We start from the raw sequence: 25,576 nt of genomic DNA on the forward strand, positions 1-25,576 counted from the left end.
ACATATTATTGAATGGCAAAATGTAAATGTGTATGCTGATTCGTGTTCGCCATATACTCTGGTAGAGGAAGAAACCTTCAAAAGTTTATTTAATTCAGATGAATATGTGTTGGAAGAACCAGACATTGATCCTGGTGGTTACAACAAAGACCCCATCCCTATAAAAGGTATGGTCAAAATGCAAATATCATTTAAGGATAGACACACTTATGGTAAAATATATGTTACCAAGAGAGGTAGTAACTTGCTGGGATGGAGACATCAAAAAGATTTGGGTATCACTCTTGATCCCAATAACAAAGAACAAGTTTTACTTGTTGACAGATCTCTTACTGGTGGCAAAATATGTGAAGAATATCCTGAAGTGTTTGCTGATCACATAGGGGTGCTTAAGGAGTATGAAAACAAAATAAATCTCAAAAAAGAGGCTGTACCCATTATTCATAAAACTCGCTCAGTGCCATTGTTACTAAGAGATCCTTTAAAAATGGAATTGGATAAATTGGTTAAACAAGGGATCATAAAGGAAATTGAAGATTCTGAGTGAGTCGCACCCATTGTTATTATATCCAAAAAGAATAGCACAGACATACGCATGTGTGTTGACCTCAGGAGCCTTAATGCTAGTATTTGGGTAGATAGATTTCCTCTCCCAAATATAAACGAGATGCTATCTGTAATTAAAGGTGCAACATTTTTCACAGTTTTAGACCTCACGTCAGCCTATTACCAAGTACCTTTACACCCTGAGTCACAGATTCTCACTGCTTTTACCACTCCTTTCGGTACTTTTAAGTTTTTGAGATTACCGTTTGGTCTGGCATCGGCTGCTTCAGCTTTCCAAAGAATTATGCAACATATTCTAAGGAATGTTGAAAAGTCATTGTGTTTTCAAGATGACATACTTGTCTACGGATCCAATGAATCAGAACATGATAGCAACTTATGAAAAGTGTGTGACAGACTTAAAGAAGCAGGTTTAACCATAAAAAAGGAAAAATGCAAATTTGGTATGGCGTCAGTTGATTTTCTAGGACATACGCTGTCGTCGGAAGGTATTAGACCAAAGGTGGATCTCATTGAAGCAGTTGGTAAAGCACCTTCTCCTTTGAACAAGGAAGAAATCAAATCCTTTTTAGGTCTTGCTGAATATATGTCCAAATTCATTAAAAATGTTGCTGACTTGGTACAACCCATTAGAGATCTTTTAAAAAAGGATGTTAAATACACGTGGACTTCTGAACATGAGCACGTTTTTTCCAAAATCAAATTAGCCATTGCTTCTGCACCTTGTATTGGGAATTTTGATAGCACCAAGAATACTATTCTCACGACTGATGCCAGTAAAAGGGGTCTTGGCGCCACTCTCTCCCAAATCCAAGATGGTAAGGAAAAAATCATAGCATTTGCCTCAAGGACCTTAAAGGATGCTGAGGTAAATTACTCTACCATTGAAAAGGAAGCCCTGTCATGTTTTTGGGCCATCAATCACTTCAAATATTTTTTATGGGGGATACCATTCAAACTTAAAACTGATCATAAACCCCTCATTGCATTATTTGCTTCCAAAAGTATAGAGAAGACTACCCCTAGAATAGGTAAATGGTTGATTTCTCTTCAAACTTTCAACTACACTATGGAATACATTCCTGGAGAGAAAAATCTCATAGCGGATTGTCTCTCCCGTTTACCCTTAGAGGCATCTATTTCTACAGACGAGAAAAAAGAGGATTTTGATGTTTTACAAGTTTCCATTCCCTCGATTTTAGAGAAAGAATGGAAATGCTCCTATAATAATGACAACGCCCTTAAAAATGTGAGAGACAAAATCATTCATGGTTGGCCAGACAGGTGCAAAAATCTTCCCTCTGATCTCCATCCATTCTGGAATGTTAGGGATGAACTGTCTATTGTGGATGCTTATGTATACAAAAATGACAAGGTTGTACCCCCTGAAAATCTCAGGAAACAAATTTGTGAATTGGCGCATGAAGGGCACTTAGGAAGGAGCCTCACTAAAAGTAAACTTCGTGCTGGGTACTGGTTTCCGGCCATGGACTCTTGTGTGGAAGAATTAGTCAAGGGCTGTCACGCATGTGGTTTAAGTGACAAAACTAAAATTACTAGAAGAACACCTTTAGAACCGATTTCAATTCTGATCAAGGCATGGGAAAAGTTAGGCATGGACATTATAGGACATCTACAAGTACCTGGTTTGCAAGAAAAGTATATTCTGGTTCTGGTGGACTACTTTTCTAAGTGGATCATCACAAAGTTTGTAACCAAAGTCTGCACTAAAACCATTAAATGTTTTTTATCCGACACCTTTTCTAATGAAGGTGTTCCACATGCACTCATTACTGACAATGGGGTTCAATTTGTCTCGGAAGAGATGAAAGATTTCTTGAATAGTTTAGCCATCAAACATATTTTTACACCATTGTATTGTCCCCGTGCCAATGGTCTAGTGGAGCGATGCAATAGGATGATAAAAGACACTTTGCAATTGGCAGTGGCATCTCACAAACCCATTATTCAATCTTTTCAAAGATATGATTTGGTCATATGTCATTACACCTAATAGTGTGACAGGTTACTCTCCTTTCAGCCTTTTAAGAGGACGAAAACCTGGTTCAAAGCTCACACCTAATTGGTTGTTCCAAGATAGTACCTTTAGTTGAGACAAACAGGTTGCTCAAGAGAAAATTCTGGCTAACCAAGAAAAGTATAAAAGTAAATATGATCAAAAATGGGGAACCAAACCCAGATTGTGGGAAGCTGGTCAGCATGTTTTGGTAAGGATAAATTTTATGGAGCTGAAAAGATAAAAGCAGTAGGAAAAAATGTGGTTACTATGTCGGATGGCAAAAATGGAGCATGGACAGATTGGTCAAAGTTCCTGTTCTATCTGACAATTCTGTCACACGCAATGAAGACGAGATTGCCCATGAGCATCAGAATAAAAGAATCATAAGAACACCTTTATGGCAGAGAGACTATGTGATGAAATTATTTTATAATCCATTGTGTGACAGTTCTAGAACCTGTTCTGATTGTTCGATATTCCTGGCAGAAATGAAGATGTGTTATAACTTTCCCCTTTTTTTCATGACCCGCATTTCTTTCTTTCCCTGTCCCCTTTTCACCCCTCCCTTTCTTTTTCCCTTGGTCTATTCCCTAGGAAGGTGAATTCGAACGTTGATCACTGTGGTACTGCGCTACCACTTTGCTTTCAGAGGAGCATGAAACTGGTCTAGGAATAAACTTGTTCTTTCGCACTTACCTTCTGTGGACTGCATTTCTTAACACTTATATTATAGTAAATATGTTTTCTCAAAATCACATCGAGTGCGGTCTCATTGCGCACCAAGTGTGCGATTGCCATGAGACCATAAAAAAAAGCTTTTCATTAGTTCATAACATTTCCCCTTGTAACAGTTCGAAAACGCCACCCATTTTAGTCAATATCTGTACTGCATTTCAAGAGACACACCTCTTCTGCTTAGAGAGCTTTTTTCTAAAGTTTTTGCAAATTACACATATCTTAGACTACATTCAACATGCAACCATCATCTTCATCAATATTCATGGTCTGTTAAGTAGCCTTCCACCTGCGATAGCCATACACCTAAAAGTTACATAACCAAAATTTTCTCCAATACCAGATGTAACATGGTTGCATACCCTGTCCACAGCACAAAGTAATATAGTACGGCCCAGAGACAGTATCATGCATAGATAATGAACACACGGACACAGATAGATAGTGGAGTGGGTAAGGGCACGTGTGCTCAACTTTTTTTTATTGCCAGATTCACATATCCAGTGACGTCTGTGCTGGATGCGTGTGGGGTGAGTGTGAACAAGCCCTCAGGGAATGGTTGCTGCTAGCATCAATTACAACAGTCATCATTGGATCACACACAAAGATTCAATATTAACAGAATTAATCATGTGTGCTGCAGTAAGGTATGGACAGTAGATGTGTAATAATACAGAAATAATTCTATCGTTAAAGAACCACAACTTGTGGTATACTGAGACACAATCAATAGATCTGAAATATTACACAAAAAGATTATATCCTAAACGCTCCATCAGTTCTAGTGCACTCACATAGCCACATCAAAATCATTCAGCATGTGCACAGCCAGCGATGATGGTTGCTGCAGGCAGGCCGTACTAGGAGCAATATCTGTTGCCATCAACACTGCATCCTCTGCAATAGCGACTCAATCTGAATTGTGAACACTGCTGTCTGCAGTGTAGGTCACAGAGAGCGGTCAGCAAGCACCCACAGATACGTAAGGTGACTTGACCTGCCCAGTTTCTCTTAAGCGAAGCAACAAAAAAGCATGTGTGGAGCCTGCAATAATACGTATGCATTGTGCAGACAGTACGCACTGGAGCGATGTCTTTTCCTACAGGACTACCTCACACAATAGCAACTCGATCTCAATTGTGTACACTGCTGTCGGCAGTGTAGGCCAGAGAGGGCAGTCGGCAAGGGTCCACAGCCACGTGGCATTGACTTGAGCTCTACAGTTTGCAATACATGAAGCAAAAAAAATGTGTGCAGAGCCTAAAATGATGCATATGAGTGGTGCAGACAGAGCACACTGGAGCAATTTCTTTTCCTACAGAACTGGGTCATCTACAATACCGATTCAATGTCAAATGTGAACACTGAAGTCTTCAGTATAGGTCATAGAGAGCTTTCAGCAAGGGCCCAGAGCCACGTGGCATTGACCTGAGCTACCCAGTTTGTCATACACAAAGCAAAAAAAAAAGCATGTGTGGATCCTGCAATGATGTGTATGAGTGGTGCGGACGGAGCACACAGGAGCAATGTCTTTTCCTACAGAACTGTGCCATCTACAATACCGACTCAATCTCAAATGTGAACACTGCTGTCTGCAGTACAGGCCAGAGAGTGCGTTCAGCAATCGCCCACAACCACGTAGCATTGACTTGAGCTGCCCAGTTTGTCATACGCAAAGCAAATAAAAAAGCGTGTGCGGACCCCGCAATGATGCGTATGCATCGTGCAGACAGAGCACACTGGAGCAATGTCTTTTCCTACAGGACTGCATCATCTACAATACCGACTCAATCTCAAATGTGAACACTGCTGTCTGCAGTGTTGGCCAGAGAGACCGTTCAGCAAGGGCCCACCACCACGTGGCATTGGCTTGAGCTCCACAGTTTTCAATGCGTGAAGCCACAAAGACAGTGTGCGGAGCCTGCCATAATGCGTATTAGTGGTGCAGACAGAGCGCACTACAGCAATGTCTCTTCTTACAGGACTGCGTCATCTACAATAGCGAGTCAATCTGAATTGTGAACACTACTGTCTGCATTGTTAATTGAAGACAGTACTCACACACACAACCATAAATACTTTTTCTCACTGCCTCTTCACAAAATACAACAACATAAATTACAGAAAACTCTACAATAAATAAATCAAAACAATTCGAATTGGGATTTCATCTGTCCACAGTCTACACTATTCACAGTTCCTTTGGACTTTCAAGATGATTTTGGTCATCTTATTAAACCTATAACTCATCTAAAAAAGTTCTTCAAGCAAGTATACTATAGCCTTATACCCCGCCGTAGCAGGGTATACCAGCTTTTACAACCCCTCTCCAGCGTTTAACAAGGGAGAGGGACTTTAATAGCCGGTATAGGTCAGCTACGAAGGGATAAAAGGCTATTAGAACATTATCCCACTAGAGGGTAGAATGTTCTAACAAATAAAGCAAAGCCTTAAGGATGTGCAAAGGGATTGGAATCCCCTCAGGCTCCCTGACGCCTTTGTTCACAGCCAGAGCAGTGAACAAAGAAACATTAGAATGTTGGAACTCCAGGCTTATACCAGCCATTCTAAGCCCGGAGCCACTCTATTGTTTTCAATCGACCTCCCAACATTCCAATGTTTTGAAAAAACAATATTGTGTATATTTCAATAGATGTTGTAGTTACTTGACTACTGGATTCTTTAATGAAACAATCATCACTCGATCTGAATTATTAACCCTGCTAACCGTAGTGTAGGCTAGAGGCAGTGGTCATTAATACCAAACAGCCATGTACTGTTGGATTCAAAAGCATAGAGTTGGTTGCACCTGCTCAGAGGGGGTACACAGAAATTCATCACACACTTTAACTTATGACATCTTCAATCATAGAATCAAGAATGCGTTTCACTGTTCAGACCTGCTGCACTGCGATTTACTCCACCGACTAGTGTCAACGAAGCCCAATAATCATGTGCAGAACTTAGCTATGGAAGCACAAAGTGTGATGCACCTCAACAGACGAAGTTCTGAAAAAACAAGCAGCAGGTAACATCGGACATCGTCCATTGTGGGATCAAGACACCGTTTTACTGTTGGGACGTAGAGTTGGTTGCACCTTGTCGAAGGGAGTACCTTCATCTCCACTCTCAGATACAGTTCTAGCATCGTCCATTGTGGCATCAAGACACAGTTCCACTGTTGGGACCTAGAGTTGCTTGCACCTCATCGGAGGGGGTACACAGAAATCATCACAAACTTTAACTTCTGACATCCTCAATCATAGAGTCAAGACCCCGTTTCACTATTCGGACCTGCTGTACCGTGGTTAGGCGTGGGCGGAAAATCCGTTCCGCTCGCGGATTTTGCGGATTTTCGGGAAATCCGCAATCCGCGAGATTTGCGAATTTCCCGCAAAATCCGCAAATCCGCGAGCAGCGGATTTTGCTCGCACTGCTCGCACTGTTCGCGTGAGTTCGCGCCCCGCGAATAAGTGCAAAATTGCAGAAATACGATCTTAGCAAAACTGAAAGTAACTACTTACCAGGTTCAAAAGTTCAGGCTCATCATTAGTAGCCATTTCCTGGAGTGCTTCCTGAGGGGCCCCTGCAGAGTTCAGTTGCCAGTTGAAACTAGTATGTGACCCTGCTCTGAACCTCAGAATAGTTACACATATGCCACAAAGGTCCTGAATTACAGCTAAGGGAGACAAGCAGGAGCCAGGCTGGAAGTTAAAATCCATTAATCAGCCCCTAATTCATTATTGTCAGTTGGGGCAGGGCAGGTGTTGTAACTAATTTTGCAACAATGAAAGCACTTAGCAAGTGCAAAAGATCACTAATCAGGGCGCACTAAGGAAGCAGGTGCCAGCTAAAAAAATATTCTGTGACACATGAATCAGCCCCAAATTAATTCAGGTCACTTGAGGCAGGGAAGGTGTGCTTTGCTTTGCCGAAAATAATGTACACTGGACAACCAGAGGGTGTGGTGATGAAACAGAGGGTGGCATGGGTGGGCCAGAGGGTGGCATGAGTAGTCAGAGAGTGGCAGTGGTGACAGAGAGTGGCAGTGATGAAGAAGAGTGTCCCAAACAGGCTGGACACGTAGAAACAACAAGTTCGCGAAACTTGCGACCCGACAGGTAAGTTCGCAATTTGCGAAAGTGTACAAAACCCTCGCGAACTGGCAGAAACACGGGCGAACACAAAAAAAAAAAAAATCCGCAAATTCGCGGGAATTCGCGGATTTTGCGGATTGCGAATCCGCAAATCCGCAAAATTCGCGAACGCGAGATCCGCAAAATTCGCTCATGCTTAACCGTGGTGTAGTCCAGCGATAGCAGTCAACTAGGCCCAATAATTATGATCAGCACTTAACTACGAAAGCACAGAGTCTAATGCACCTCAATAAAGACAGTTCTGTGAAAAACCAGCAACAGGTAACATCGTCCATTGTGGTATCAAGACACCATTCAACTGTTGGAACCTAGAGTTTCTTGCACCTAGTCGAAGGGAGTACCTTCATCTCCACTCTCAGATCCAGTTCTAACATCGTCCATTGAGGGATCAAGACACCGTTCCACTGTTGGTACCTAGAGTTGGTTGCGCCTCATCAGAGGGGGTACACAAAAATCATCACACACTTTAACTTCTGACATCCTCAATTATAGAATTAATACCTTGTTTCACTGTTCGGACCTGCTATACCGCTGTGTAGTCTATCGACTGCAGTAAACCATGCCTAATAATCATGTGCAACAGTTAACTACAGAAGCACAGAGTCTAATGCACCTCAACAGAGGGAGTTCTATGAAAACCAAGCAGAAGGTAATATCGGACATCTTCTATTGTGGGATCAAGACACCGTTCCACTGTTGGAACCTAGAGTTGGTTCCACCTGTTCAAAGGGAGTACCTTCATCTACTCTCTCAGATGCAGTTCTAACATCATCCATTGTTAAATCAAGACACCCTTCCACTGTTGGGACCCAGAGTTAGTTGCAGCTGGTCAAAGGGAGTACCTTCATCTCCACTCTCAGATGTAGTTCTAACATCGTCCACTGTGGGATCAAGACACTGTTCCACTGTTGGGACCTACAGCTGGTTGCACCTGATCAGAGGGGGTACACACAAATCACCACAGACTTTAACTTCTCATATCCTCATTCATATAATTAAGACCCCATTTCACTGCTGTACCACGGTGTAGTCCAGCGACTGCAGTCAACCAAGCCCAATAATCATATGGAACAGTTCAAGGAACTCTTCAACATCGTTAAAGAGCTCTCCAACCCCAACGCCGGAAACAACAACATCACCCCTTCGCAAGACCTCTGCAACTCCCTCGCCTCCTACTTCCACAACAAGATCGCGGACATACACAACAGCTTCAGCTCTCAACCGACGCACGCCACGACTGAACCACCGCCCCCCACCACCACCCTCTGTGCCTGGACCCCGATCAGCACCGAAGACACCATCCGCACGAGGAACTCCATCCACTCCGGATCTCCGACCGACCCCTGCCCTCACCACTTCTTCAACAAGGCCGACGCTGTCATCGCACCCCACCTGCGGGGCATCATCAACACCTCCTTCGACACCGCTACCTTCCCGGAGAGCTGGAAGCACGCCGAACTCAGCGCCCTACTAAAGAAGCCATCAGCCGACCCCACCGACCTCAAGAACTACCGCCCCATCTCGCTGCTCCCGTTTCCTGCAAAAGTCATCGAGAAGACCGTCAACAAGCAGCTGGCTGCCTTCCTCAAGACAAACGGATCCCTCGACCTCTCGCAGTCTGGCTTCCGGGCCAACCACAGCACCGAGACCGCCCTGATCGCAGCTACCGATGACACCTGAGCCCTGCTCGACAACGGAGAAACAGCGGCCCTCATCCTCCTAGACCTCTCCGCGGCCTTCAACACTGTTTGCCACAGTACCCTTGTGCAGCGCCTCAGCAACGTCGGAATCCAGGAGAAGGCACTGGAATGGATCATCTCGTTCCTCGCCGGAAGGACACAGAGAGTCCGCCACCCCCCGTTCAGATCAGAAGCCACCAAAGTCATCTGAGGCGTTCCTCAAGGCTCCTCGCTCAGCCCAACCCTCTTCAACGTCTACATGAGCCCCCTCGCAGCCATCGCACGCCAACACAACCTCAACATCATCTCCTACGCCAACGACACCCAGCTGATCCTCTCCCTCACCAACGACCCCGCCACCGCCAGAGCCAACCTACACGAAGGGATGACAGACGTAGCCAAGTGGATGACGAACAGCCGCCTGAAACTGAACTCGGACAAGACGGAAGTCCTCATCCTGGGTTCTTCACCCTCCGCCTGGGATGACTCCTGGTGGCCCCCTGCCTTCGGCAGCGCACCCAAACCAACAGACCACGCACGCAACCTGGGCTTCATCCTGGACTCCTCCCTCTCCATGACCAGACAAGTCAACGCCGTCTCCTCGTCATGCTTCAACATCCTGCGCATGCTACGTAAGATCTTCCGGTGGATCCCCACCGAGACCAGGAAGACGGTCACCCAGGCCCTCGTCACCAGCCGTCTGGACTACGGCAACTCCCTCTACGCCGGAACCACCGCCAAACTCCAGAAGTGACTCCAGCGAATCCAGAACGCCTCAGCAAGACTCATCCTGGACATCCCCCGTCGCAGCCACATCTCCGGACACCTGAGAGATCTGCACTGGCTCCCGGTCAACAAGAGAATCACCTTCTGTCTCCTCACCCACGCACACAAGGCCCTACCCAACCAAGGCCCAGGATACCTCAACAGCTGCCTCAACTTCTACGCTCCCACACGCCAACTTCGATCGACCGGCCACGCCCTCGCCGCCGTCCCCCGGATCCGAAGAGCCACCACAGGAGGAAGGTCCTTCTCCTACCTGGCCGCCAAGACTTGGAACTCCCTCCCGACCCACCTCCGCCTGACCCAGGACCACCTCGCCTTCAGGAAGCAGCTCAAGACCTGGCTGTTCAAGCAGTAGCGGACCCCCCCTCCCCTAGCACCTTGAGACCCTCCGGGTGAGTAGTGTGCTATATAAATGCTGTGATTGATTGATTGATTGATTGAACAGTTAACTACGGAATCACAGAGTCTGATGCACCTCAATGGAGGGAGCTCGGTGAAAAGCAAGTACCAGGTAATATCGGACATTGTCCATTGTGGGATCAAGACACCCTTCCACTGTTGGGACCCAGAGTTGGTTGCACCTGGTCAAAGGGAGTACCTTCATCTCCACTCTCAGATACAGTTCTAACATCACCCACTATGGTATCAAAAACCGTTCCACAGTTGGTACCTGTCGGACTACTGTGTTAGTAGTATACAGAGCACTCCACGGTGCTGGGCCTCAGACTGGGAGCTGTGTGCTGTGTCGTGGTAGCCAGCGTCAATCTCAGGAGCCTTCCGAGCTCGCAGACCTTGGCCCAGGAGCTTCCACCGGCACGTGGTGGGCCCTCTTTCACATATGGCGGAGTCGAAAGGTGAACTGTTGGGAATATATGCATCGCAGTGGCCATGATGGTTTCTAGGTACCAGCACGCTGAAAGCATCATTCACGCAGCCACCTTTGCTCACGGCATCAGCCGTGTGGAGGTGTAAGCTGCACAGACCTGGCAGACACGGTCACCAATCCGTAAGAGAACCTTACCCAGAGAAACATGTCTCTTCTTCATACCCCTACCCTAGCCTTGCGTACGCCAAGCCAGCCCACTACCCTAAACATTTTTTTGGGGGGAGGATGCACGTACGCGCTACCATTATGTAATCTTCCCTACTGACTGTACTATCATGGATGCGTCCACTGTCCACTTCACTCAATAGACCATCATTGTATGTTGACATGTAAATGTCTGTGCTCTGCATACTCAACTCTGACCGGTACATCCCCTCAAGACTTTGCATTATATACTTTTATAATCGATAATTAATTGCCACCTTCGTTCGCACATACTTTGCTCCCATCTCTCCCCGCATTCTGCATTGTGAGGCAGAGGTGCCATGGCATGTTTGCTTTGGGTACATGGCTAGCTACGTTTCCCCTCTGTATGTAGTGTTGTTGTGTCTGCTAGGTGTACATGTTGTTTGTCATGTTCAATGTTATTATATAAGGTAGCGCGTTAGTCACGAGCAGTGGTTTCTCCTATTTACATATCGCTGTCTTAAAGAGCATACAGAAATTTTTCTCACAGGTGCATAATGCGATCACAATGGCAGTCATTCATTACTATCCAAGAATGTCCAACTACACGTCGCTTCTAAGCATACAACCCCCAATCTTGCATCCTTTCTTAAAAGGACGCCAACTCCCACAATCAGACCAACATCCACATAGCTTTCTAACTGCAGTTATCTGCTCCTCAATAACATGCACTCCTATGGAATGTGAGATGGCATACCGTCTGTCCTTACTGTTTCAAACTGAATAACTTTTTGTGGCAATGTCTATTCCCACCCACACAAAAAAACTCCCAAACTTCAACTTGGCCTTCAGTTCCTAGTTTGAAAACAGATTTCATGAAACAAACCAAACTAAAAGCGCTTTTGTTCAGAACAAAAGTCTCCCTCACTTCTGCAAAAGAAATTTTTCGACTGCAGATACCACGAACTTCAAGTAAAATACACTCCCATTTAAATACGAACCGCAACTTACACCTTGTGAATTGTTACACAATTTTCAACACGTCACACTCAAGTTCTGGCAAATTTTTTTAACACGGTCTCCTATGGCCTTTTAACATGCTTTCAAACTGTTCTTCTTTTTATACAAGACTACATTCATTCGATCATCTCTGGAATAACAGGAACAGTGCCCATATTTCTCGCTCTCTTCGCGGCTATCCTACTACTAATTCTACTTCGAAAAATGGCTACGCTCTCTGTGGAAACATCTATGTCCGACAGAATACGCCTCTACACCAAGCTACATCGATACTGTAAAAAAATTGTAAATCTTTTCGGCTACCTGCCTTTATCTATTATCGGAGCCAGCTACAACATAACATTTATCTATACTTATACAATATGCGTACAACCATCGTTTGATAGCAAAACTTGCCCATTTGACTGGCGAATGGATCTATGCCTTGCCAACATCCCAACAATCGCTCCCGATATCCAGCAGGTAATGCATTATCTTGAAAACCATGAAAGTGATTGTTCTGGCAGTGGAGAAATGGCGAATGCAATACAAAAAAGTATCATAGCCGAATGGGATTCCTTGCACAGCCGCGAAGATCTCCTGCAACGTGCAACCTTTCACAACATTGCAGATTGCCTCCCTATTCAAATTCCGGCTCCATCATTCAAGGAACATTACTGTCCCTTCGAGGATATGAATTGGATCGCTTCGCTTTTTTCAGACAATGGCAACAATAGACTACTGGAAGATTACACATCACAAGCCGCTGAAGAACTCCTGGACTGCAATCTCCAAGACTTGTAAGAAACTCACGTTATTCTTGAATTGATGTTTTCCATCTTTTTTTACTTTTTCCTTTACATTTTTTATAATACACTTCAATCCTACTACTTTGATATAATAACTTTCTGAGGGATCGGTGATGTAAGGTCTATGTAAATACGCTATTTACTTCCTAAATTAGCCTAAACTCAACACCCACGTCTATTCTTTGTGCACACGCCTCTCTGCCTGCTTGTTATTCATGAAGCCCTTTCACACAAATTTACTCAAACTCAGTCTCTGCTCACAACCTGACGATAAAAATGAAAAAATACGACTTTGTTTAGGAACTGCTTGGCACAGTGTGGTAATTGTAAACTACCTTTATTTTCATTATACAATGAATTCATTCATGTCTAATAGCTATTGTGTATGTCACATAGAACTGTAACATATATTGTGCAATTCACTGATGCAGGAGCTTCGATTTGACTACAGCAGAAGCGGTTGGAGTTTGTCTCAGCTCAATACCTTAGCTCTTTACACAAGAATGTTTTTTTTGAAACAGCTGAAGACAATAATGTATGGTTTGACTACAAAGGTACCGAGTGTGCTTCTCAGAAGCGTAATGTTTGTATTCATCCTCAAAGTTCCAATTAGGGTAGAACTAGTACCAATTCTGACACGCACCACATTGAATCTACTGTACAACAGATTGCTGACTATTCTACTGTTGATAATTTTGTGTTACAAAAAAGCACTGCCAAGGTACCTAAAAAGTTTGATGATTACATTTAGCAATTTCATTTTTAGTTTTTTCTTTTCTTAAAGGATACATGTGGTAATCGTATCCTACCTTTATTTTCCTTATAGAATGTAGTCATTCAAGTGTAATAGCTATTGTTTATGTCACTTGCACCTGTAACATGTAATATGCAATTCACTGATGCAAGAGCTTATGTTTGAATACAGCAGAAGTGGTTCACTTTGCATCAGCTGGATGCCGTAGCTCTTGCACCAGTGGGTCCATTTATGGCTCTTAAATAAACACAATTGCTATATAATTTTCAAGCTCCATCCCTTTATTACACACAGCCACTTTCTTAGACACACCTCATTTCACCATTTGTCTTTTGTGGCATTGCAACATTCTGCATTATATTCTTCACGATTATTTCTTTATTCCTGCTTCCTAAAACACTTCATTCGAGTCTTTAGACCGGTAGGGATGAGTAGTTCGCTTCCCACTCCCTGTATAGTATAAAAGCACACTAACACTACTTACACAGGTATGCTACAGCGGCCAGTATCCTACAGCGCCCACAGCACATAACTTTACAGCAATGAACTCACAAATTACACTCACAGTTTCATCTTCAGATCAGTACCAGTGAGTAGTTTGCTTCCAACTCCAGCTATACTCTAAACGCATACTAACACCACCTGCACACATATGCTACAGCAGCCAGTATGCTACACCTCCCAGAGCACATCAGTTTACAGCACTCAGTTCACGGTTAACACGCATGCTTTCATCTCTGTGTGTACCGGCACCTCACCTCAGCACCATCTCACAGTGGGAAAAACAGCACTTTCACACCGGTAGGGGTGAATACTTCGCTTCACACTCCCGCCATAGCACACCCTAACCACCCTACAGAGCTCACAGAGCTCCTACCCTCCTCTTTCCCACTTTGTTCTCCCTTTTTTCCCCTTATTGGCTTCAATGGAATTGCAAAATGGCGGCCAACACTTCCTAGTTGCAACCACTCGCACTGCTCGCAGCCAATCAGCAGCAAGCTTGAAACGCCTCAGCCGATCAGATGGCAGAATTACCAAATATTGATATCTGTAAATTTCGATATTTCTCTAAAACTACCGAACGAATTTACACCAAATAAACAAAAGCATGATTTCTAGACCAATAACCTTCTCTATGTCAAATTTGGGGTAATTCTGTTCACCCGTTCGACCTGTAGCCTTGTCTAACGTTTCCTAAGGAAATTAAAATGGAGAAAACACATTCAGGGACCCCCCTTTTTTCTAGGCCCCCCCTTGACGAATAACCCCCAAACTTTCAACATAGGAGCTGATATGAACAGAAAATGTGTTTTAAAAATGTTATGAAGATTCATCAAACGATGCCAAAGTTATAAACAAAAAATGCTCTTCCTATGGAAACTCGGTCCTAACTATAACTACCTATTGGCAACCGCAAGTAGGACTGATATATATATATGTACCTTGTTGTGCGTGTGGACACACACACTGAAGAAGGCAAATCGCCAAAACGCGTCTGTGGTGTAGCCTATCGTTAATAAACTACTCTGTGACGAGGAACCTCCAGAGTGCTGTTTTCATTCCTGGAGATCCGGCCGGGGATTGATGAGCGCAATATATATATATATATATATATATATATATATATATATATATATATATATATATATATATATATATATATATATATATATATATATATATATATATATATATATATATATACATATATATATATATATATATATATATATATATATATATATATATATATATATATTCACTGAAAAAACCATAGGTTTCACACCAGTTATAGTTAGGAATTAGCATTTAAAAAACCTATTAAATTCACTGACAAAACCAGTTATAGTTAGCTGGAAATTTTACTGATATAAAACCAATGAAATTCCACGTTATAGTTAGTTGGACTCACTATAACTTGCGCGTGCAATGCACTGCTGATGACGTCACATATTACATCACTCATGACATGGTCAGTGACATCACTCATGACATCACTGATGACACCATCCAGTGAATATGTGTCTTTCTGAAAAATAAATATTAGTGAGTAATGTTTAAATATTTAAATATATATATTATTGTTTCACTTTGTGTATAAGTGGCTACATGTGTTGGTAAGTAGCTACATGCGTATGTATATGGGTTATTAGATGTTTCTCTTAGTATCAGTATGAGTATCTATATGGTTTGGTGGGGGTATTACTTAGCACATAGATGCATGAGTGACTGACTCTCTGTTTGTATGTGTTTTGAAGACAGCATATGTGCAGGACTGTATGGGTGGATGAGTGTGTATATGTGTTTGTTAGTGAGTGAATGACTGTCTCACTAGTGTCTTTATCAGTAACTACATATGTTTTAATCTAGTATATGTGAATATTGATGTATATAAGTGAGTATATGTGAGAGTAAGAGATTGTAAGAGGTCCTGTTTAAATAAGTATGTGTTTCTATAAGTGATTGTTTAAGAGAATAAATATGTGTAATTTTCAATACAAGTAAGGTGGAAGTGTGTGTATTACTCTATATTCAAATAAATGGATGTTCAATAGTTTATTTGCACGTGTGAGTATGTGTGTGAGTAACTTTTGGATGACTGTCGGTGTGTAACAGGATGTATAGGTGTATCACTTCATATGATGAGTGAGTATATGTATGAGTGACTATATAGAACTGTTGGTGAATGACTGGATGTGCATATAGATGGTGGAATTACTGAATTGCTTGTTGTAACTGATATGGGTATCTCAATTTTTTTTTAAATGTCAGTTTCTATTTTTGAATATGTGTTTCAAGGGTTACATTACAGTGAAAGGAGGTCTGTCACTATGTCACAAGGATGGTGTCATCAGTGATGTCATGAGTGATGTCACTGACCATGTCATGAGTGATGTAATATGTGACGTCATCAGCAGTGCATTGCACGCGCAAGTTATAGTGAGTCCAACTAACTATAACGTGGAATTTCATTGGTTTTATATCAGTAAAATTTCCAGCTAACTATAACTGGTTTTGTCAGTGAATTTAATAGGTTTTTTAAATGCTAATTCCTAACTATAACTGGTGTGAAACCTATGGTTTTTTCAGTGAATTTCAAAGGTTTTTTAAATGCTAATTCCTAACTATAACTGGTGTGAAACCTGTGGTTTTTTCAGTGAATTTCAAAGGTTTTTTTAATGCTAATTCCTAACTATATAAGACCTGAAAGCCCACCAGGAATCTCCAGTATGCGCCAGGGGACTGCATTGCAGAGAGGTGTAATGAAGCCACAACCCTTTTTACACCTCTCTGCAACGCAGCCCCCGTGCATGTTTGAAGAGGGGAAACTAATTCCCCTTGCATACTGGGGGCCCCTGGGGGCCAATTAGCCCACCTGGAACCTCCAGTATGCGCCTGGGGCTGCATTGCAGAGGTGTAATGAGACTATGCCCCTTGTTACACCTCTCTGCAACGCAGCCCACTGCCGCGTTTGCAGAGGGGGAACTAATTCCCCTTGCATACTGGGGGTCCCTGGGGTCAACTAGTCCACCAGGAGCCTCCAGTATGCGCGAGGGAGCTGCATTGCAGAGAAGTGTAATGAGGCCACACCCTTGTTACACCTCTCTGCAATGCAGGCCACTGGCGCCTTTGCAGAGGGGGGACTAATTCCCCTTGCATACTGGGGGTCCCTGGATCATATCTGCCCAAACACCGATATTCCAAACGATTGTAAATGACTTTTCTTGAGAAACATTTGGATTTGGATTATCATGTCCTATACTTTGGAATTTTTGAAAGACTGACTTTGAGGATGCTATAAATTACTCAAGTCTGCCCGAATTGTGTGGGTAAAATTGATACCTAGTCACTTTTAATAAGAATATACTTATGTCTCGTCTAACATTTGGAAGAAATATCTAGTTATATGACAACGGGATACCGACATAACTTGAAGGAAATAAGAACGCCCTGAAGAAGTTCTGTTGTACAGAACGAAACGTTTCGGCTGGCTGTGGTACATAAACTTAAGGAAAATAAAAGCATTTGAATATACACCAAGAATCAGCGCTTCAATAAGTACTCTAAGTGATATGATTTGATTGGACTCATTGTGAAAGTGGTGCTGTGCCAAACTTTGGAATATTCTCCACTACTCTCTACTACTTACTCTCTCCCACTCTCTACTACTCACTCTCTACTGCTCTCTACTACTCACTCTACTACTTACTCTCTACTACTCTCTACTACTCAGTCTCTACTACTCACTCTCTACTACTCTCTACTACTCACTCTACTATTCACTCTACTACTCTCTACTACTCACTCTGCTACTCACTCTCTACTCTCTATTACTCACTCTCTACTCTCTACCTCTCTACCTCTCTACCTCTACACCTCTACCTCTCTACCTCTCTCTACACGCACACATATAGACATATATGCATATATATATATGTGCATATGCATTTATATATATGTATGTGTATGTATAAAAAAAACAACTAAACATTTTTTTTTCTAATCAGCTACTTTTAAAACTGTCATTCTTTTTCCCCATGGTATGCTCCCCGGTACGCTCCCCAGTGCGCGTACCGGGCGCTCCCCCCGCGAAAATCAAAAAAAAAATATTTTTTTTTTTTGCCCCGTGGGGCCCTTTTATGGCCCCCACATCAAACCTAGGGGGTCAAGGGGGGTCTACTCTGCCCCATTATGGTCATTTCCCCCTTTGTTTTGGCCACCTCTTGTGTCTCGATCCTACCGAGACACAAGATTTACACCTCATTTTCATAAGTGAGCAGGATAGACTACTCATGATCCCCTAGAAATTCTCAGGGAGTGCTTAAAAGATCTGTTTCTCCTTTCCAGACAGACTATGTTATGAATTCCATATACCACAAAAACATACAATAACAACATGCAAGATGTCTACAAAGAAGATGGTGAACATTAAATTTAAGTCTCTTCATTAGTACCTACATTTAGGTACTTACATAAAATAAAAAAATGTAAAAAAACAATTAATAAACATACAATTTTTTGAAGTGATTATTTTTCCATAGTACCCTCCTCGATACGCTCCCCGGTGCGCGCACCAGGCGCTCCCCCCGCGAAAATCGAAAAAAAAAAAAAATTTTGGGAGGCCCCGCGGGACCCTTTAATGGCCCCCATATCAAACCTAGGGGGTCAGGGGGGGTCTACCCTGCCCCCTTATGGTCAATTCCACCCTTTGTTTTTGCCACCTCTTATGACTAGATTTTACCGATAGACAAGATGGCGGCCGCTCCGGACTGTTTAGAATGTTTACAGACAACTGAGAGCCAATCAGCTTTCTGCGCGCAAGTCGCGTGTCGCGCCGGGAGCGCTCACCGGTGCGCGCACCGGAGAGCGCCTATAGATATATATATTTTTTTGAACGTTAATTTCTCAAAATCCACTGAAGCACATATCTTGAGACATAGCAAAGGCACATCGGGCTACCAGTCCCTACAATTTTGCCAAGTTTGGTGGAAATCCATTCAGCCGTTCGAGCTAAAAGTGAAATCGACCGCCCTATGGAAATTAACATGGGGAAAACGCGTTTTGGGACCCCCCTTTTATCTCGGCCCCCGCTTGACGAATCCCCCCCAAACTTTCAGGGAAGGACCGGACCGCCATGAGACCATTTTCCTGAAAATTTCAGGCAGATTCGTCAACCGGCGCCAAAGTTATTCAAAATAGAATGTTGAGATTTAACATTGAAAATTATCCTAACTATAACTACCTACTGGCGACCGCCAGTAGGTAATATATATATATATATATATATATATATATATATATATATATATATATATATATATACTAGCAGCCCGTCCCGACGTTGTCCGGGTATGAATTGCTGCCGGACAGTAGTATATTGTTTTGTTGGATTTCGTTTTGATAGAATTTCTTATCTGTGACAGACCTGTGAAACGCTCAGATTCACAGTGCACTGCTGATGCCCTTAAGAGTGCGCGTTCGGTAGTGTATGAACTCGAGTTTCTCTACTTTATTTTTCCTTGCAATATTATATAGCGCGAACTCGACAACATGGCATGAGCACAATTTACATTACAGAAGAACACATTCATTTGTGGTAGGCACGGGGAGACAAAGCGATTTGCCTGGAATCACAGGATGTTGAGCTGATTGCGAGATTCGAACGTAGCTCCCCAGCTCTAAAGTTCGTAATTCTAGAACTTGTGGCAGGAGGCGTGTCTAAATGTGTATGTCGGTGCTGGCCATCAATGAGAGAGACCTGTGCATTTTTCAAATGGGTGGTTAAAAAATATGAGTATGTTGCTGGAGATGTGGGCCGCCGTGCCACTAATGTACTTACCGGGGAGGGTAAACACCCATTATTCTGCAACTTTCTTTCCGCATACCATCACTCCGTATACTTTCAAGACGAAAGTACCATGACTCCGCAATGCCATTTTAACGCATGGCATTACATTTTATATGCTTTTACCACGCATACATTCACAACGAAATTCGTTGTAAATGCATGAATGGTAAACGCATTTTTTTTTTAATGTTTGGATGAGGTAAGTATGGGTATAGGGATATTTGTTTTGGGGTACTGAGGTATATGTTTTGGGGTGTTGGGTATTTTAAGGGTACAGATATAGTCATGGGTTATGGGGTACAGGGGTAGTTTTAGGGTTTAGGGATAGGTACGGGTTTTAGGGTTCAGGGCTAGGTTTTGGGGTATAGAGGTATTATTAGGGTTCAGGGGTAGGTTTGGGTTTTGGGGTACAGGGGTATTTTAAGGGTTCAGGGCTAGATTTGGGTTTTGGGGTACAGGGGTATTTTTAGGAATCAGGGCTAGGTTTGGGTTTTGGGGTACAGGGGTACTTTAGGGTTCAGGGGTAGGTTTGGGGTTGGGGTACAGGGTTATTTTTAGGGTTCAGGGCTAGGTTTGGGTTTTGGGGTACAGGGGTATTTTTAGAGCTTAGGGATAGGTTTGGGTTTTGGGGTACAGAGTATACTTATAGGGTTAAGAGGGGTTAGTGTTTAAGGGTGTTGGAGTATTTTAAGGAGTAAGGGTGGGTTATGATTATGGGGTGCAGGGGTATTTAAAGGGAGCAGGGTGGGATTCGTTTTTAGGGTGTAAAGGGTAATAAAATAAAATATTAAATAAATATAATATAAATAATATAATTTAAAAGAATAAATGTTTTAATTAAATAAAAAAATGTGTATGTATATATATATATATATATATATATATATATATATATATATATATATATATATATATATATATATATATATATATATATATATATATATATATATATATATATATATATATATATATATCGTGGCTCCAAAGTCCCCCCTATCCCGGCCGGGAAGGAAGGAAGCGGCACACGTGTGGCAGTTTCTTTCACAGGACTCGATTTATTTTACAATTTGACACAGACGCGTTTAGGGAAACCCCTTTCTCAATGTGTTCACAGCCGTGAAACACAGAAACTTATTTTTAAAGGGACCCAGCACGTAAATGAATCAGGGATAGTGAGGTAGGACTGCTCACCTACACACAACGGTGAGCGCCATTTTACACAGTGCAAAATCCAATGTATTTACAATTAAAAAGATACATATATTTTAAAAACATAGTTGCTTACAGTCAATGAGTCACATTCAGTTAATAATAAGAAGAATAATCATAATTCGACATTTGATTAGTCATTGCACAACCTGTATAACAGTGAATCTTGCCGTGGATCGGCATGTGCGGCTCCAACATGAGCCGCTAGCGGTACCTCCTAATTTCACCATCTAGTGGCACTTCCCTGGTTCTAAAAATAGTAGGCAACTAGAGGGTGTGAAATTATTAAACAGTCTATTCCAGGAGAAAAGAAAATCATCAAAATCGCAAGGTTCATTTTCCTAGATGCACAGCAAGCTCCTCACCACTATTAAGGCCTTTGGGGGTCTTTGTCTGGAGGTCGATTATAAATCACGACTCCAGTCGTCTCAGTTTGGTCACTCTGTCTCCCCCTCTCTCATGATCAGGCACATGATCAATGCCAAAGTATTGCAAGGCGTCTCGGTCACTATTGTGTTTTATCGCATAGTGTTTAGCTACCGGAGATTTCATATCCTTATTAGCTATGGCCCGCATATGTTCCAGAATTCTGAGCTTGACACCATTTACCGTGCTCCTGATATATTTCAGATTGCATGGACAAGTCAAGCAATAGACGACATATGGAGTCTGACAAGTAATACATTTGGATATTTTTTTGCGCTCTTGCTGTCCTGGCACCTCATAGCCCAACACCCTCTTACTAAAAGCACAAGCTTTGCACTTCCCGCACGGGAAGAATCCTCTCATGTCTTTTAGAGTTTGATCTTTCTTTTTAGGGATGTCAAGATGGCTATGAACCAATAGATCTTTGATAGATCTCGCCTTTTTAAATGTGACTAACGGGCCTGGGGGAATGTCTCGTCCTATAATAGGATCAGTTTTCAAGACATGACAGTTTTTTTAAGAATGTTTTTCAAAAAACTTGCAACCTCGGAAAATGATGTGATTAAACGGAACTTTCCTTCGTCCTTGCTTTGTTTTGCTGCATATGTGGCATTAGTTAGTAGTTGGTGACGGGGGATTTTAGACACTTTATTGAGAGTCTCAGTTAGAAGGGCACTATCTTACCCCCTCGATTTGAATCTCTCAATGCTTTCTGTGGCACATCTCATAAAATCTTGATTTTGGAAACAGTTGCGTTTAAGACACAGCAGCTCCCCATAAGGATACTTTTCTTTAGGGAAACTGGGTGTCCACTGCCAGCATGTAGTGTGCTGTTACCAGCGGTGGGTTTTCTGTATAATGAAGTAGTTATGACATTTCCCTTGATCTCAATTTTCAGGTCAAGGTAGCTCACTGCCACTGGGCTTACCTCGGCCGTGAAGTTAAGATTTAAATTGTTGTTGTTCAAGTGTTTAATATAGTCCCTGGCACTTTCAGATGAACCTTCCCAGACCATAAAAAGGTCATCTATATACCTGTGCCAGGACACTATGTGGTTGGACCATACTTGATTACCGTCGGACCAGGCCACCTGCTCCTCCCACCAGCCCACGAATAAATTTGCGTAGCTGGGGGCAAAGCAGGTGCCCATCGCAGTCCCGGAGACCTGTCTATACATGTTGCCCTCAAATAGGAAGATGTTATTCAGTAGACAGAACTCTGTCATTTCAAGGAGCATAGTACTAGGCCCGGCAAATTTCAATGGTCTTTTTTTCATGTAATATTCAACTGCCTTTAAACCCTGAGTGTGTTCAATGCAAGTGTTTAAACTTGTGATGTCCATCACAATTAGGATGTATGAGTCCTTCCATTTCAATTTCTCCAACTTCATGTGATAAAATCCTTAGTATCCCTGATGTAGGATTTTAGAGTAGCCACCGCTTCAAATAGAAAATGGTCAATAAAGATTGATAGATTTTCTGTAAGACTGCCCATGGACGATACTATGGGTCGTCCAGGTGGTGCCTTGGCATCCTTATGGATTTTAGGTAGTTGATAAAATGTTGGAATAATAGGATCATTAGATCTTAAAAATAAAAACTAGTCAGTGTCCAACATCTTTTTATTATGCCATTTGAGGATCAGTTTGCCATATTTCTCGACACTTTCTTGATACTTTTTTTGAGTTGTACGTTCATAAAGGTTTATGTTGGTAAGTTGCTTCATCGCCTCACCCACATATTGCTCCCTGGTAAACAACACGACATTGCCGCCTTTATCGGAGGGTTTAAAGATAATATTCGGATCCTCCTGTAGTCTTTTTAGGGCCAGCGATTGTCCTTTAGTGAGTGTGCGTTTCGTCCATTTGCGTGTGCCTTTGCACCGAAAGTCACCCAGCTCTTTCAACACAGCATCACTGAAGATATCAATAGCATCTTGTGGGGTCTGGGGAAGGAATTGGGAAATAGGGTTGAGGTTAGTTCTTGGGGCTTCTTGTCCTATTCCCAGATTTCTGCTTCTCTGTGTCCAGGTCTCACAGTCTTGTTCCTCCAAACGGGTCTCGGTCCTGATCTCCTCTAGGGCTTCCAGTATGGTCAGATCATCCAATTGTAGGATGTCAGTGTCCCTTATAGTGTCTTGTAGGAGTCTGGTTTCCTTGACCGTCGGTTTCAGTTTATAGTATTTGTGCAGTTTTAGTTTTCTGACAAATTTGAAGAGATCTATTCTTGTTTGAGTGTATTCTAGGTTGGTCGGTGGGCAGAATGAGAATCCAAGTTTTAATACGGACTCCTCATCAGATGTTAATGTTCTATCAGTTAAATTTACTATTGTCAGATTGTCTGTATTGTTCACCACCTTCCCCCTCTCTTCTTCTTTGTTGTGGCCGATTGATTTTGACCTCCGCCTCTGCCCCTTCCTCTTCCTACCTCCCCTCATGGTTCTCCTACATTTTATTCTGGGGGTTTGGTCTTGCCCCCCCCCCCCGTAGCCATGTTGCTCTGATCAGATCGAATTCCTCGTGAAAAAGCGTTTTCTTAGGGGGCCTTGATGGTCCAGCCATGTCATCCCCTGAATGCTCTGATGCTGTTAACTCCGATTCTGATGTTTCAACTCTGGCAGAGGGCTTGGGTGGATTCTGTTTCTTGCACATCATTTCTTTTCGGGGCCCATCAAATTTTTTAGCGAAAGTCAAAATACGGCCCATAGAATAATCCCTTTCGTCTCTGTCAAATTTTTCTTCCTTCCTTTGTCGAATTTTTTTTTTATTTTTTTTATTTTTGGAAAACCTTTATTAGACATCATAGGCAAACAAATACGGGCCTACAACCCACCGGCCGGCCTCGAAATCGTTTAAAGCACATCAGCAAGCAATTGGGCAACTCAGCAGCATATCAAGCAGAACACGATTAATCCAAGTTACACTGTAATTAGGTGCGCCGCCGAGAGGTAGGAGAAGTGAAGGTTTAATTTTAAATTTTAAAAGGTCCAGAGTAATAGGAGCCAAGAAGGATCAGAGTCCAAACAATCCGTACCAGGACCGAGATGGGCATCAATATGCAGGAGCATCAGCGAGCGTTATCTATTAAACAAGAGGCTGGTGGCGAATAAAACAGGAGAGAAAGCGATCAAACATTACGTACACCCCAGCCACTACCCACATTGTGCCAATCCACCCCTTGACCCAGGGAAATAAGAAGAAGAAAGAGTAGAAGAAGAAGAAGAAAAATAAGGCCCATAGTAACTGAACGATCGAAGAAAGAACACCCCCCACCCTACACGCATGCGAAGGCTACGGCCTACCCCCCCCTAAGCAGTGTGTCTGTCGCCCCAAGAGTACCCGAAATGCAGAAGCAAGAGAAAGAAGGAAAAGAAAAAAAAAAAGAAAAATTTCACATAAGACCGGAGGAGGGCCAAATAGATATTCAAAACAATCAGCACTGTTACCCTCGGCCACCCATCCCCGGACCCCGACCCAGTACCTGACCAACATTTAACTCCCAAAATGTCCATTACAGTCCCAGCAAAGCACACAATCCGGATACAGCCAAAAGAGAGAAACATCGTCATCCTTGTCCCCTTCGATCCAGCATGTCGACGGAGTCCAGATCTAAAACAGCCATCGTTGACGGAGAAAGCGAAGGTGAGGTCCACTGCAGCGCACGATGCCAGCCACCAAAATCACTCCGCCACAGAGCCAGACGGTGAATGCCCATCCAAAAAGGGGCAACGCACAACCGCAATGCTTGAAGGGCAGCCGACAAAAACAGCAGTTGCAACTCCAGGATGGACCGGTGGGACCCGCGAGGAAGCCCCGAAGCAGTCGTGGGGCAAGGCGCCCAGACACAAGTCCCCAGTGTCCGCCAAGGACCAAGATCTCCACACATCCCTGCAACAGTACTGGGTAGCTCGGCAGCAGCGACATCACACTCCTCCAGCACCATCAAGTCCGTCTGAGCAGGTTGGCAGTCACAGGCAAGCACAGGGTGTGGCAAGGTGCGCAGCACAGGGGGTTCGACATGTCCATCCGAGGGCTCTACAGTAACAGAGATATCCGGTTGGCATTGCAGGTCC

This window comes from Lissotriton vulgaris, chromosome 12 (assembly GCF_964263255.1).
Source record: "Lissotriton vulgaris chromosome 12, aLisVul1.2, whole genome shotgun sequence".
Lineage (NCBI taxonomy): Eukaryota > Metazoa > Chordata > Amphibia > Caudata > Salamandridae > Lissotriton > Lissotriton vulgaris.